This window comes from Malaya genurostris, chromosome 3 (genome assembly GCF_030247185.1).
Source record: "Malaya genurostris strain Urasoe2022 chromosome 3, Malgen_1.1, whole genome shotgun sequence".
In the NCBI taxonomy this organism is placed as follows: domain Eukaryota; kingdom Metazoa; phylum Arthropoda; class Insecta; order Diptera; family Culicidae; genus Malaya; species Malaya genurostris.
Genome location: NC_080572.1, coordinates 40,907,719 through 40,922,136, shown reverse-complemented (window position 1 = coordinate 40,922,136; position 14,418 = coordinate 40,907,719). Strand labels below are relative to the sequence as shown.

Below are 14,418 nucleotides of genomic sequence, written 5' to 3'. Positions count from 1 at the left end.
TCACAACTCAGGGTGGCGGAAATGGCTAACGCGTATGCACGGATTGCATAATAACGTAGGTTCGAGACCTGTTGCCTACAAACGATTTTCGTCAGTTTTATATGGTTATCCTTTCTGTTCATCAGACACCAAGCACTAGTCTTCTTGCTCTATACCTATTATTTCGCTCAAGCACTGTGTAGGACAGGTATGATGAACAGAAAGGATGACTGGATATATGATACCAGTTGTGAGGCGGCTAGGATTTAGACCATGCTCGATGTACGCTTTATCAAACTCAGTCGTGTTTATCACAAGGCTTAGGGTAGCGCGTATGCACGGAATGCGTAAAAACGCAGTTTCGAATCCTGTCTCTGAGTGTATCTTTTTCCAAAAAATCATCTTTTCTGTGAGTTTCTCATTCATTTGGCTGCCCCAATATATGTTTCCACTCAGTCATTGCAAAAAATAAACATTGTATGTTGTACTTTATTTCGATAAAGCAACTCAAAACAAATACTTTTCTTTTAAAATTTATGTTTTTGGCAACAACAATGTCTAGATTAACATTAAAATTATATATGTTCGAAAACATGCTACCTCATAAAAATTTGTGTTGAAACTATGCATTTGTGCATGAGTTTGAAATTCCATCTAGTTAGTTGCAAATTGAGTCAGACAGTTTTAAGCCGAAAACGTTATCATACTGACAAATCCGACTATGAAATCATAACTGGCAAATGCATTGTGCCAGATTTACTTTCACAAAAACTATGAAAAACTTTCTGACGGTAGATTTTTTATGCAAGTTTTGAAAGTAGATATATTTGATAAACAAGTTAAGGCGCACAATTCTGATCATTACAGTCTGTGGCCGCTCTTTGGTAAAAAAAAAAAGCTACACGAACGCTACGGTCAATGAATCACTATGAAAAGGTCACCGAATATTTCGAACTAACCCTAAAAATACTATCAGGTCGCTCGATATTCGTCACCTATTCCGATTTTTTTTTGAAACGGGAAATCATAACTCTAAAACATACTGTCCTCAACCGTTAATTGTTTCTATAGGTTTCAAATCTTCTAGTTACACTAAGATGCGGAAACGATTTTTTTTTTAACAGTAGTAGCAGCAATTCAGAAATGCTCTTTTCACTACCATTCATCTGGTGTGGCACCTATTTTCCATTATTCAGTATCATTTCCATGGCATCTAAGACGTTGGTAAATGACATCATCCAACGTTAACGTTAAGAATACCAACAACGTTAGCAATACCTCGTACTCGATCTAATTTGTTTATTTGTTTGTTGTTTCATCAAACATCAGAATCCCGGGTTGGCGGTTTAATGCATAGGACGCTGGTCTTACAAGCCAGTTGTCGTATGTTCGAGCCCCGACCTGGAAGGATTCTTAGTGTCAGTAGGATCCATAGTACTAGCCATGCAATGATTCTGTACACTAAGAATCGGCTGCGAAGTCTGTTACAACAGAAAGGCCAAATTCCACAAAAGGAATGTAATGCCAAGACTTTTTTTTGCTTTCATCAAACATTAAAAGTTTAAATGAATATAAGATCAAGTTTCTAAAATCGAGGATTGCGACTTTTTCTGAACAAAGTTATATGATGACTCACCAAAATCAAATAAATTTTCTACTACGGACTCAGAGATGGCATTTCACCAGAGTGATACACGCTGGAGTCAGATTCTTGTCCACACCGAGGATGCAAAAAACGAAGCACCGCACAAAGAGGCAAGCGCACTTCTTCTCAGTGTCGAATAGACAGCATTTGAGTGTGTGCTTGTGGTTAAAGCAGCTGGCGCGAGTGAAACACATTCTCTTCCTATGAATCGCTCACACGCGCTCTCGTCTAAATACACCCAAGTGACCACTGGCGCGTGATGGTGAGCGAACACTTCTGTGAACTTCAATTAATAGAGAGTAGATCTGGCCTTGCTATGAAAAATTTGCAAGGAAAACCGAAATTTTTTTTTTTTTGAATTGTTTTATTTTGCTGATTTTGCGTGTCCACGCTTCTTCTACGCAAACCATACACCAGAGTGCTCACCGGCGTGTACACTTCTGTGAAAGTATCTGCATCCACCTCAGAGAATTTATTAGCTAATGCTCTAGCACTTTGGTGCGATTCAGTGGAAGAGGTAAACGGAAATAAACAAACGCACTCATGATGCGTGCACACTTTATACAACAGTGGTGTATAAATGTGAAAGAGAAGAGCTCTCGTTTAAGTTGTCAGTGCGAGGGGAGAAATTTTGCTTGCTCTTCGTCACACAGAGGAGATAGACTTCTCTGCTAAGGAGGAAGTTCGAACACATACTGCAATAGGTTCGTTGGCTCCAAACGACGTCGGATGGAATCTTCGTTGAAGCAAGCCTGTTGATCGTAGAGTTCGTTGTGAAGTGGGAAAGTCGATGAGGGACAGGATTTTTGGAGAGTCGTTTTCGCCGTTGATAATCTTCGCCACAAACGCAGCTTGTTGAATTTTCCTTCGTCGTTCCAGGGTGTCAAGAGCTAACAGGCGACATAGATCAGGGTACGGTAGTAGATCCCAGGGATTTCGTCAGGGGAGATCTCTTAGCGCAAGCCGAATAAATATCACTATTTTTTACCGATAAAACCGATACACTGAAGAAGGATGTAAGTAACATTCCGAAATACGCCTATCTGTATTGTAACGTTTGTTATGCTTCATTAATGTATAGTGACTCTGTGAAAGTGTAATAACGTGACAGTGAAACAGTGGAATTAAATGGTACAGAAAAAGTGAAACTGTCGTATAAATATGTTTTGAACACGCTTAATTCGCAAGTTCCAAACAAGTTGATATGGACTGGCATTTTCCAGCAATGGCCGCACTAAGGAACAGTATAACGCCTTCAAACAATGCGGATCTTGAAATCTCTGCCGATTTTAGCTATGAATCCGAGTTGTTTCGTTGCCTTAGATATTAAAGCAGAGCGATGCTGATTAAAGGTAAGTTTTGCATCCAATACAACACCAAGGTCGTTAACATGATCAACTCTAGTAAGTTTTTGTCCATCAATTTTGTAGTCGAAGATTAATGGATGAAGTATTCGGTGAAATGGTATTACTTGACATTTGGCAATGCTGATCACAAGATGGTTTCGTCGACACCATGCGACAAATTCATCTAACCATTCTTGAAGATGAACGCAGTTCTCATAATTACGAATTACTGAGTACAGTTTCAAATCATCGGCGTAGGACAGCTTGCATCCATAACCAAGCAGCAAAGCGGCATCGTTAAAAACCAGTGCGAACAGAAGGGGACCCATATTACTACCTTGTAGAACTCCTGATTTATTTATAAACGGAGATGAAACGGAGGTTCCCAACTGTACACGTAGAACTCTACCACACAATTAAGAACTCAGTCATTCAACGAACTTGTGTGAAGCCCCAAGTCACATCAGTTTAGGTAATAGAATTCGGTGGTCTATACGATCAAATGCCGCTTTTAGATCGGTGTACACTGCATCAATTAGTACCCTTTCCTCCATCCGCGAAAAGCAGGTCGAGGTAAAATCGAACAAATTTGTACTAACGGATCGATTGATATATAACTTTTTTGTATGAGAGAGAACAACAGAGCTGACAACTATTTGGAACAGTTTGGAAGCAGCACGATAATTTCTCACGTACTTTCGATCACCATTTTTATAGATTGGAAACATGAACGACTGCTTCCATATCGTTGGAAATATACCATGCTCGAACGATTTGTTAAAAACATAACATAATGGTTCGATCAGAGCAGTTGCACAGCGAATATAAACGACAGATGGAATTCCGTTAGGCCCAGCCGAGTACGAGCTCTTCAGTTTCGATCATTTCGGGAGTGATTACAAATGTACTCAAATCCACCAAGTTTTCAGGAACATCCGATGCAGTGATCGGCAGCTTCGATGTTGGAGGCCGTATTTTCAGTAAACTCGGTAGCGAAGAACTTGTCAAACAACTCACAAGAGTCTTAAGTTGATGTGGACGTCACTCCGTCTAGGCAAACGTTCTGAGAAATGATTGAACATTTTCGTTTCGAATTCACCAAGTACCAAAAATTCATGGGTTTCCTACGTAGGTTCGTTTGAACTCCCATGACGTAAGCTCTAAGAGATGATTTTTTTTCTGGTTCTACTGGTGAAGATTCAAAAAGTCCATATTTGATGACCAGCATTCGAGCCACCAGCCGAGTTTTCATAGTCTGGGGGTGTTTCCCGCGGACCCACACGGACTGATGGATGCGACCAACATAGATATTCTCCAGCGTTATCTGACTGACTTGCTATATTCAATTCACCGGCCACAGCCGAAAGCTCGACCCCGAAACGCCATTACCTAATGATATTATTCTAGTTTTAAGTTAGTGATTAATTAAGATTAGAAAATACCCTTGGCATCTTGGCAAGCTTAAGCAGTGTGCCTTAAAATTATATTATATTATTGAAAAAAAAACCATACCATCAAACAGTGCCGTGCTTGCAGCGGGCAGCGAAGAAGAATTAGATCCAAGGATGGCTTTTATAGTATCAAAGAACGCTCACTCGCAACTCTTCACACGATTCAATAAGTGCCATCAAAGAGAGACGGTTATCATCGCAGCAACAAAAAACCGGCATGGTTCATTTAACATAGAATAGACACCAGTGCGAGAGCGAATTTCTCTCGATGACCTGTCTGAGAATCAAAGGTTAGCTCGCTGCTGTGGGGATTCTCTCTGATGCAACAAACGGTCGCTTATTCTCGTTTCGTGATCCGATTGTGTATGGGCAGTGGATAATTGCGATAGAATCATTTTACTATTGCCGCTTATTCTAACTATGTGCATATAACCTTTATATAAGTTGTGTCTATGGAAATGTATGTGAATGCTCCACACACGTGTTTTGAAACATTGCAACCTAGTATGAGAATCATCAAGTTGAATCATGTTTCGATTTTCTGCGATAATTGTCAACTTGCGATTCTCTCTTGGGAAATTCCACACAGCACCAATCATTGTCAGACTGTAATTTTTCTAAGGGCCGTGAAATGCTCAGAGTATAAAGTGGAGCGAAGAAATGCGGTTCATGCATTGAGAGACTCGAGTTCTTGTAGCATCTTCTACCGGATTGAAAATGTTGTATACAATACAGATAAAAATCGAGCAGCTTTTGTCAAATTTTCGGCAATCACCAACACTGATTAGAACAATGCCGAAACCATTTCTCACATGTTCTAATCACTAGAGCACTGCTCACCAAAAAATTGTTATCAGCAACCGATGAGATTCAGCGGCTTTGCTCTTCTGATGAAATAATGTGTCGCGAATACGATTTCCATGGAATAAAACTTGAAACTTGCACTGGTGCAAGAAACTGTGTCGCTATTATTTTGACGGCATGTGACAGAAAAAATGACACAAAAAAAATGTGTAAAATCACAGGAAAACATTCATATTACTAGCAATATAAAACGGCCAAACAGGCAAACTGAACCTAATACTCTTGGTAAGTCGTTATGAATACATGTAAGGAAATTGCATTACCAATGCAATTATCGTATTCATCAAACATGGTACAACCTAATAAATGGCATACGCTGTGTTTGATTTGCGGAATCGGCCTCCTTAAGCAAATATGTAAATTGTATTCATAAAAAACTCATGAAGCTAGCAGAATTCCAAGAACGTTTTCACACATTCAAATTTTCTCAGTTATACCAGAGAAATTCCTTTTTATGAACTTGATATGACAACTCAGAGTAATATGCTTTCTCTATGATAAATTAAAGAAATCATTCAGGCATTCCATTGCTCATACAAATTTCATTAAGCTAACTTGCCTTCGGTAATAAAAATCCAGTTTGCTCCGTCGAAACTCCTTCTTCACGCTTGTGCTGTTTTGGTGCGTGTCTAAGATGTTACTGCCATTACTGTAGGGATGCTCTATGGAATATTATTCAACTCCGGGAACACGAGGAGTCTACGCGAAGTACCAATCGTCGAAAAACTAGGCCCGAAATTCACTTCAACGAATTCAACAATCGACTGGTGAATTGATCACCACTAGTTCGGGGCTAAAAGAGCCCATTGCTTGTTCGGTGAATGCAGCCAGTCTCTGGAAAGTCATTCATCATTCACAAACTTACTAACGCTGATAAGCTGATTAAGCATACAGGATTTAGCAGCTCACGAGCACCTACGCATATGAACAGCTTTCCGCCGCCTTCTGGTAAGATTTGTATTAGTCGCGCCCTCCCCACCAGACCGTCTTTTCGCACCGTAATGAGTGCTGATAACTTTTCGTTAATGTTATTAATTGCACCGCTGAAGCTGCTAGTCTGCTGGTTTCACTAAACTTTTACACGCTCATTGCTCGATAAGAATGCCAACATTTTGCAGCAAATTGATTTAATTTGATTAGGCAGAACTTGAGTTGCATTATCATATTTTCGATTTATTTTCCTTTTACTTCTCTTCAATTATGATTTGCTGCTTTTTCAACTTGATATTTTCAATATAATGCATTCGCTTCATTGAGTCAAGGCAGCATTTCCAAAGATAACCTAATTAAACTGTCACTATAGCTTTCGAAGGGAAAATTATTTTTTTCTTCTTGTTGTACAAAGTGTATTCTCGACAGCATGATGACTACAGCCTAACTTCATGACTGTCATTTGCGCGTGAAAGGGCCTAGGTGGTAGGCGGTATTCACTTTCTTCAAATCATCCACTTTTAAAAATACGCACTCTGACAAAAGTTCTATGAATTCAAAAAATTAAAAAATTTACCAAAGAAGCAATTCAAAAAACATATTTAATTCTCCAAGCAATGCACAGTGGGAAAAAATCTATGAAAACCCGCAAAGAATTCTGTAACTCGTGAACTAATTGAGATAGGTCAACAAACTAGAGCGTTTCTTATGTAAAAATGTCCAAAGAATTCAATGGAATGGTTTACAATGGCCGCACGTTTCACCCCAAATGTACAGCAGTTTTGGGGTTTCCTTACACATTCGCTATGTAACTTGAATATAAATCGAGTGCGGTATTCTGGAATAGCCTACTTTCATGTAAAAATGTCTGAAGAATCGATTAGAAGAACCCACACTGGCCACACGAAACGTTTTGGTGACTATTTTACCCTGATTCCTCCATTTCATGAGATCATTACTGTAAATCGTCCTTAAATCTTGGTAAAACTTCTTGCAAGTTTGCTAAATCCAGCTCATCTCATGTAAAAAAGTCTGGAGAATCGAAAGGAAGAACCTACACTGGCCGCACGAAACGTTTTGATGACAATTTCACCGAGATTTAAGGACGATTTACAATAAGATATCATGGAATAGAGGAATTGGGGTAAAATAATCACCCGAACGACCAGTATAAATTCTGGCATTCGATTCAACAGACTTTTTTACATAAAATAAGCTAAATTTAGTCAACTTCCAATAAGTTTTACCATGATTTAAGACCGATTTCCAATAAAATACCATAAAATGGAGGAAATGGGGTAAAACAGTCATCAAAACGTTTCGTGCGGCCAGTATAAGTTCTGGCATTCGATTCTACAGACTTTTTTATATAAGATAAGCTATATTTAGTAAACTTCCGATAAGTTTTGCTGAGATTTTAGGACGATTTACAATAAGATATCATGAAATGGAGGAAAGGGGGTAAATAGCCACCAAAACATTTCTTGCGGCCAGTGCACACTCTTCCATTCGATTCTCCAGACATTTTTACATAAATCAAGCTATTTCAGCAGCTTTGCGCAGTGGTTATCGTAACCCATGAGGTACAACCGAAGTGCGATTATTGTTAGTTGAAAAAAAGCTATTACAGTAGACCGCATTCGATTTCTTTTCAAGTTACAGAACAAATACTACAGAAAACCCTAAAACTGCTGGGCATTTTGGGGTAAAACGAGCAGGATGGCGATTCGTGCGGCCATTTAAAACCATTCCATTGAATTTCTTGGATTTTGTTACATAAGAAAAAAAACTCTTGTTTGTTGCCTTTTTCCATGGTTTCCGATTTCTTTGCGGGTCTCCTGGGTTTTTTTTCCACTGTGCAATGAGATGGTACCGTTTTTTTTATCAATCCTTATATGTTTTCTGCATGAATATTCTTCAGTGTTTTTAGTTTGCAAGAAATTATTTAAAGAACCGTCGTTCAAAGTGACAGTTTGGAATTTCAATCGCTCATTATCCTGTAATTTCGGAACAGTCGGATCGAAAAGAAAAATTAAAACCATAAAATTATTCCATAGAATCTAAACGTGTGTCAATCATTCAGTAATAGCCGTTCAACCGAGAAGGTTGTGTATAGAAGCGTACAGTTTAATAACGCTGGTTAGTTTACACGCGTTAAATACGACAACGGTTGAACTACAGGTAGAGACCTGTTGGCAGCAGCCGTTAAAACGTAAAATCGTGCTGCATAAGAGAGCCCTAGTGCTGGGCCAAGCTGGTGAAGGAAACAACAAAGGGCGTTTCCCAAGCTCTACCCAGGCCACAATATACAGCCACAAGTGCTGAGCAGGAGAGTGCAAAGGCACATCGAAGAGGAAGAGGGCAAAGGCACATAGAAGCAGGAGAGTGCAAAGGCACACCGGTGCGAAGGCACTTCGGTGCAGAAGCATATCGGTGCGGAGCACAAGGAAGAAGGAGACAAGACAACTCGGTCTTTCCACTGCCATACAACACGCAGGTATACACCGGTGACCTGCGCTGGTTGCAGCTGGCGAAGACAAAAGTAAATCGGAAATCGAGTGGTGCTGGATGTCAGCAGACCCTGTCAGCTTGGAGCGAAATCAATCTTCAGTTCAGCAACGCCATCGCACGGCGTCACATTCAACATATCATGTCAATTGTATGGGTGCGCAGCCCTGCTATTTTGGCGCGCACGAATTTGACATTTCTCTCTCCTACTTCTATGTATGAGATTCGATGCGGACTCACCTGCGGGCGACATGCTCGCATGTTGCCAATGATTTGTTCGGGAAATGTGAGAGCTGGATATCTTGTTAATATGATGTCTTTGATGTCAGGTAGCAGTAGCATCACATCCAACAATCAGCATCCAACAAGAACATCTAGAGCAACGAGGATCTACACGGCAGTGCAACGGAGATAGACAACAATTTCAAGGTAGAAGTTTTTTCTTTTCCTTTTGATTGAGTACTGTGTAGTGTTGGTTTCATTTTTTATTTTAAAGTTTGATTAAAAATTTTAATGTGATGGATGAATCCATGGACGTAAATCCTAGCATGAATCCTATACCCCCACGAACGAAAAAATATCAGGAGAGCTCTTCTGGGCCTTGGATAGTCTTTTTTAGACGTATATCAAAGCCATTAAACATGTACCAAATTTTTAAAGGTTTGACATCACGATACTCTTCAATCAAAGAGATCATAAAAGTAAATAACGATAAAATTCGTGTTGTGGTAAATAATTTGAAACACGCGAATGATATTGTCTCTTCGGAACATTTCATTAAAGAGTATGAAGTTTACATACCCTCCAAAGATGTCGAAATTGACGGTGTTGTTACCGAAGCGAGTCTTTCGGTAGATGATTTACTCAAGCATGGTGTTGGTCGTTTCAAGAACTCTATGCTTGAGGGTGTGAAAATACTGGAGTGCAAACAACTGTACTCAGTAGTTTATGAAGAGGGAAAAAAAGTTTATCGCCCATCAGACTCGTTTCGAGTGACATTTGCCGGATCTGCGTTGCCGTCCCATGTCTATGTCGATAAAATTCGCCTCCCTGTTCGGCTTTTTGTTCCAAATGTAATGAATTGTACGAACTGCAAAAAATTCGGACACACAGCTACTTACTGTAGCAATAAACCAAAATGTATTAAGTGTGAAGGACCTCATAAAGATAATGATTGCAACAAGGAAATTGAAAAATGTATTTATTGTGGGGAAAGTCCTCATGAGGATATTTCAGTATGCACTGCATTTAAAGTGCACAAAGACAAAATTAAGCTTTCTTTGAAAGCACGGTCTAAGCGCACATATGCAGAAATGCTTAAAACGGTCATTGATGTCCCCCCTTTGGAAACCGAAAACGGGTTTTCAAATCTAGAGGAAACAGAGGACTCTGACTCTGACGAAAATAGTGAAGGTAATTCGTTTATCACTACCCAAGGGTCAGTTAAGAGAAAGAAGTCTTCTTCCAAATTACCAAAAAAGACACCTAAAGTTTCATCTTCAAAAAAAGATCCCCGTGTTAAACAAAAAAAGTCAAAACCAAAGACTGTGCCTCCTGGTTTGTCAAATTCACAAACCAATCCAGGATCTAGCACAGAAAAAGGTAATAATCCTGTGGGCTCCATTTCACAGCCACCAACAGGATTACTGAAGTTTTCGGAAATTGTTGAATGGATTTTCTCAGCATTCAATATATCTGAACCCTTAAAGACCCTCATAATGGCATTCCTTCCAATAGCTAGAAATTTTTTGAAGCAGTTATCAGCTCAATGGCCAATTGTCTCAGGTTTTGTATCTTTTGATGGATAATTTATCACCCGCCGCAAATGATACAATCACTGTCCTGCAGTGGAATTGTCGAAGCATCATGCCAAAACTTGATTCATTTAAAATTTTATTGCATAGTCAAAAATGTGATGTATTTGCTTTATGCGAAACATGGCTTACTTCAAACATAGCTTTAAATTTTAATGATTTTAACATTATACGTCTCGATAGAGACTCTCCGTATGGTGGAGTGCTTTTAGGAATTAAGAAATGTTATTCCTTTTATAGATTAAACATTCCTTCGACTTCTAGTATAGAAGTTGTTGCTTGTCAAATAAACATTAAAGGAAAGGACATTTGCATTGCTTCGGTATATATTCCTCCAAGAGCTCAAGTTGGACAACGACAGCTTAATGAAATTGTCGAAGCCCTTCCTGCTCCACGTTTGATTTTAGGAGATTTCAATTCGCACGGAATGATGTGGGGTTCCGTTTACAATGATAGCAGATCATCTCTAATATATAATATTTGCGACAATTTTAGCATGACGGTACTAAATATGGGTAGCATGACACGGATCCCAAGACCTCCGGCACGTCCAAGTGCATTAGATTTATCTCTTTGTTCGACTTCAATTCGACTAGATTGCACCTGGAAAGTATTTCCTGATTTACACGGTAGCGATCATTTACCAATCATCATCTAAGCACGCGAAACAAAATGCTTTCAAGACGTTTTTAAAACGAGGAGGAGGAACTCCTCAGAATTTTGAAAATTTCTTGACTTTAGAAACCAAGTACAAGAGCATACTTCGGGCCAAGAAATGTAGCTATTGGAGACATTTTGTCGAAGGTTTGTCAAGAGAAACCTCAATGAGCACTCTTTGGAATACGGCCAGACGAATGAGGAATCGTAACGTGGGCAATGAGAGTGATGAATACTCGAACCGATGGATATTTGACTTTGCTAGGAAAGTTTGCCCAGATTCTGTTCCTACGCAAAGCATTATACGGGAATCTCCTCCAAATAATGGTTTTATTAATAACCCATTTTCAATGATAGAATTTTCTATAGCACTCTTGTCTTGTAACAATAACGCCCCTGGGTTGGACAGAATTAAATTCAACTTGGTGAAGAATCTGCCCGACCTCGCAAAAAGACGTTTGTTGGAATTGTTCAACAAGTTTCTTGAGCAAAATATTGTTCCGCCTGACTGGAGACAAGTGAAAGTTATCGCCATTCAAAAGCCGGGGAAACCAGCTTCCAATCACAACTCATATAGACCCATTGCGATGTTGTCCTGCATCAGAAAATTGTTCGAAAAAATTATTCTACGACGTCTCGACACTTGGGTCGAGACGAACGGTTTGTTGTCAGATACTCAGTTTGGCTTCCGTAGAAATAAAGGGACGAATGATTGCCTTGCATTACTTTCGTCTGACATCCAAATTGCCTTCGCTCAAAAGCAACAAATGGCATCTGTATTTTTAGACATTAAAGGAGCATTTGATTCAGTTTCCTTTGATGTTCTTTCAGACAAGCTCCACCAACATGGACTTCCAGCGGTTATAAATAATTATTTGCACAACCTTTTGTCAGAGAAGTGCATGTATTTTTCACATGGCGATTTGGCAACATTCAGAATTAGCTACATGGGTCTCCCGCAAGGCTCATGCCTCAGTCCGCTCCTCTATAATTTTTACGTGAATGACATTGACAGCTGTCTAGTAACCCCATGTACACTAAGGCAATTGGCAGATGATGGCGTGGTTTCAGTTACTGGGCCCAAAGCTATTGATCTGCATAAACCATTGCAAGATACCTTAGATAACTTGTCCGTTTGGGCTGTTCATCTTGGTATCGAATTCTCTGCGGAGAAAACAGAGTTAGTCGTCTTCTCAAGAAAGCATGATCCCGCGCAGCTTCAGCTCCATATGATGGGAAGAATGATCCAACAGGTTTTAACTTTTAAATACCTCGGGGTGTGGTTCGATTCCAAATGCACGTGGGGAGGACACATTAGGTATCTGATAACGAAATGCCAACAAAGAGTAAATTTTCTTCGAACAATAACAGGATCTTGGTGGGGTTCTCATCCGCAAGATCTAATAAAATTGTATCAAACAACGATACTTTCAGTGATGGAATACGGATGCGTTTGTTTTCGTTCCGCTGCAAACTCTCATTTTATCAAACTTGAGCGAATTCAGTACCGTTGTTTGCGAATTGCCTTAGGCTGCATGCACTCGACACATACAATGAGTCTTGAAGTTCTGGCGGGAGTTCTTCCATTAAAAGATCGATTTTGGGAGCTTTCATCACGCCTGCTAATAAGATGTGAGGTGCTGAATCCCATGGTAATTAATAATTTCGAACGACTAGTCGAGCTTCGATCTCAAACAAAATTCATGACAGTATATTTTAACCATATGTCACAGGAAATCAACCCTTCAAGATATATTCCTATCCGTGTCAGCATCCTAAATGCCCCTGACTCAACTTTATTTTTCGATACATCCATGCAGCGTGAAGTGCGCGGAACCCCGGATCATCTACGCTCGACGGAAATCCCAAAAATATTTTTAAGTAAGTTCAGGCATATTGACTCTGAGAAAATGTTTTACACGGACGGATCGCGAATTGAAGAAGCGACAGGGTTTGGTATGTTCAACAATAATGTTTCGGCCTCATTTAGGCTTCAAGAACCTGCATCTGTTTATATAGCAGAGCTAGCAGCAGTTCATTATAGTTTGAGTGTAATCGTCACATTATCTCCAAACCATTATTTCCTCTTCACAGATAGTCTGAGTGCAATTGAAGCCATTCGCTGAATCGCTGCTGGCAAAAATGAACCGTTTTTCTTGGGTAAAATAAAACAGTGTCTGAACGACATATTGAATAATAATTATCTAATCACTATAGTCTGGGTCCCGGCTCATTGCTCCATTCCAGGCAATGAAAGAGCCGATAATTTAGCCAAACGTGGTGCTATTGAGGGTGAAATTTATGAGCGACCGATTGCTTTCAACGAATTTTATAGTTCGTCTCGCCAAAGAACACTTGCCAGCTGGCAAGCATCTTGGGATAGAGATGATCTGGGTCGGTGGATGCACTCAATTATTCCGAAAATATCGACAAAGGCATGGTTCAGGGGACTGGATGTGAGTAGGGATTTCATTCGTGTGATGTCCAGACTCATGTCCAATCACTACACGTTAGATGCACATCTCCTTCGAATTGGGCTCTCCGAGAATAATCATTGTGCTTGCGGAGAAGGTTATCGGGATATTGATCATGTCGTTTGGACATGCGTGGAGTATCGTGATGTCAGATCTCAACTAATAAATTCTTTGCGTACCCAAGGTAAACTATCCAATATCCCAGTTCGAGACATTCTTGCTTGTCGTGACCTTTCATACATGAAACTTATTTATCATTTCATAAAGAAAATTGGAGTTTCAATTTAATAAAGGCCCCTTTTAAGACTTAGTTCTGATCCCAGCTGCGTCCATGAGTTCAACCAATAGCTAAATTAGAATAAAAATTATGTAATGATACAAACAAACTCGAAACAGTTTATGAAATTATCAACAAAATGTCTGAAAATAACAGCTTATTTTATAATTTATAGAAGTTAATCGTTTGGTTCAAATAATATTTCCGAGTAGATTTCATAATTAATGACGAGTTACCTAAGATGATATTTAAGCTATAAGAGAATATGTTTTAATAAATTCAAAACGTTGTGACTATGTTAGAATTAAATTAGGATAAGAATGTTATGTAAAAGTGATGCTACGGCGAAGAAAAACTTATGTCAACTGCCTGAAGAAATAAACGTATTTATGGAAAAAAAAAAACGTGTGTCGATCGATTAAGCCTTCCATAAGATTTCGAAGTGAGTTCCACCTTAGAGTTGTTTTTGGTTA

The 14,418-nt window shown here is 39.4% G+C and overlaps 1 protein-coding gene and 1 pseudogene across 2 annotated transcripts in view; one reads left to right on the top strand and one right to left on the bottom strand.

Annotated features, from left to right (window-relative positions):
* The window catches only part of LOC131439103 (roundabout homolog 1-like), a 267,685-nt gene that overhangs the window by 90,066 nt on the left and 163,201 nt on the right, over positions 1–14,418 (bottom strand). The gene's annotated exons all lie outside the window — the stretch shown is intronic.
* Positions 7,767–7,881, top strand: LOC131439719 (U4 spliceosomal RNA; annotated as a pseudogene).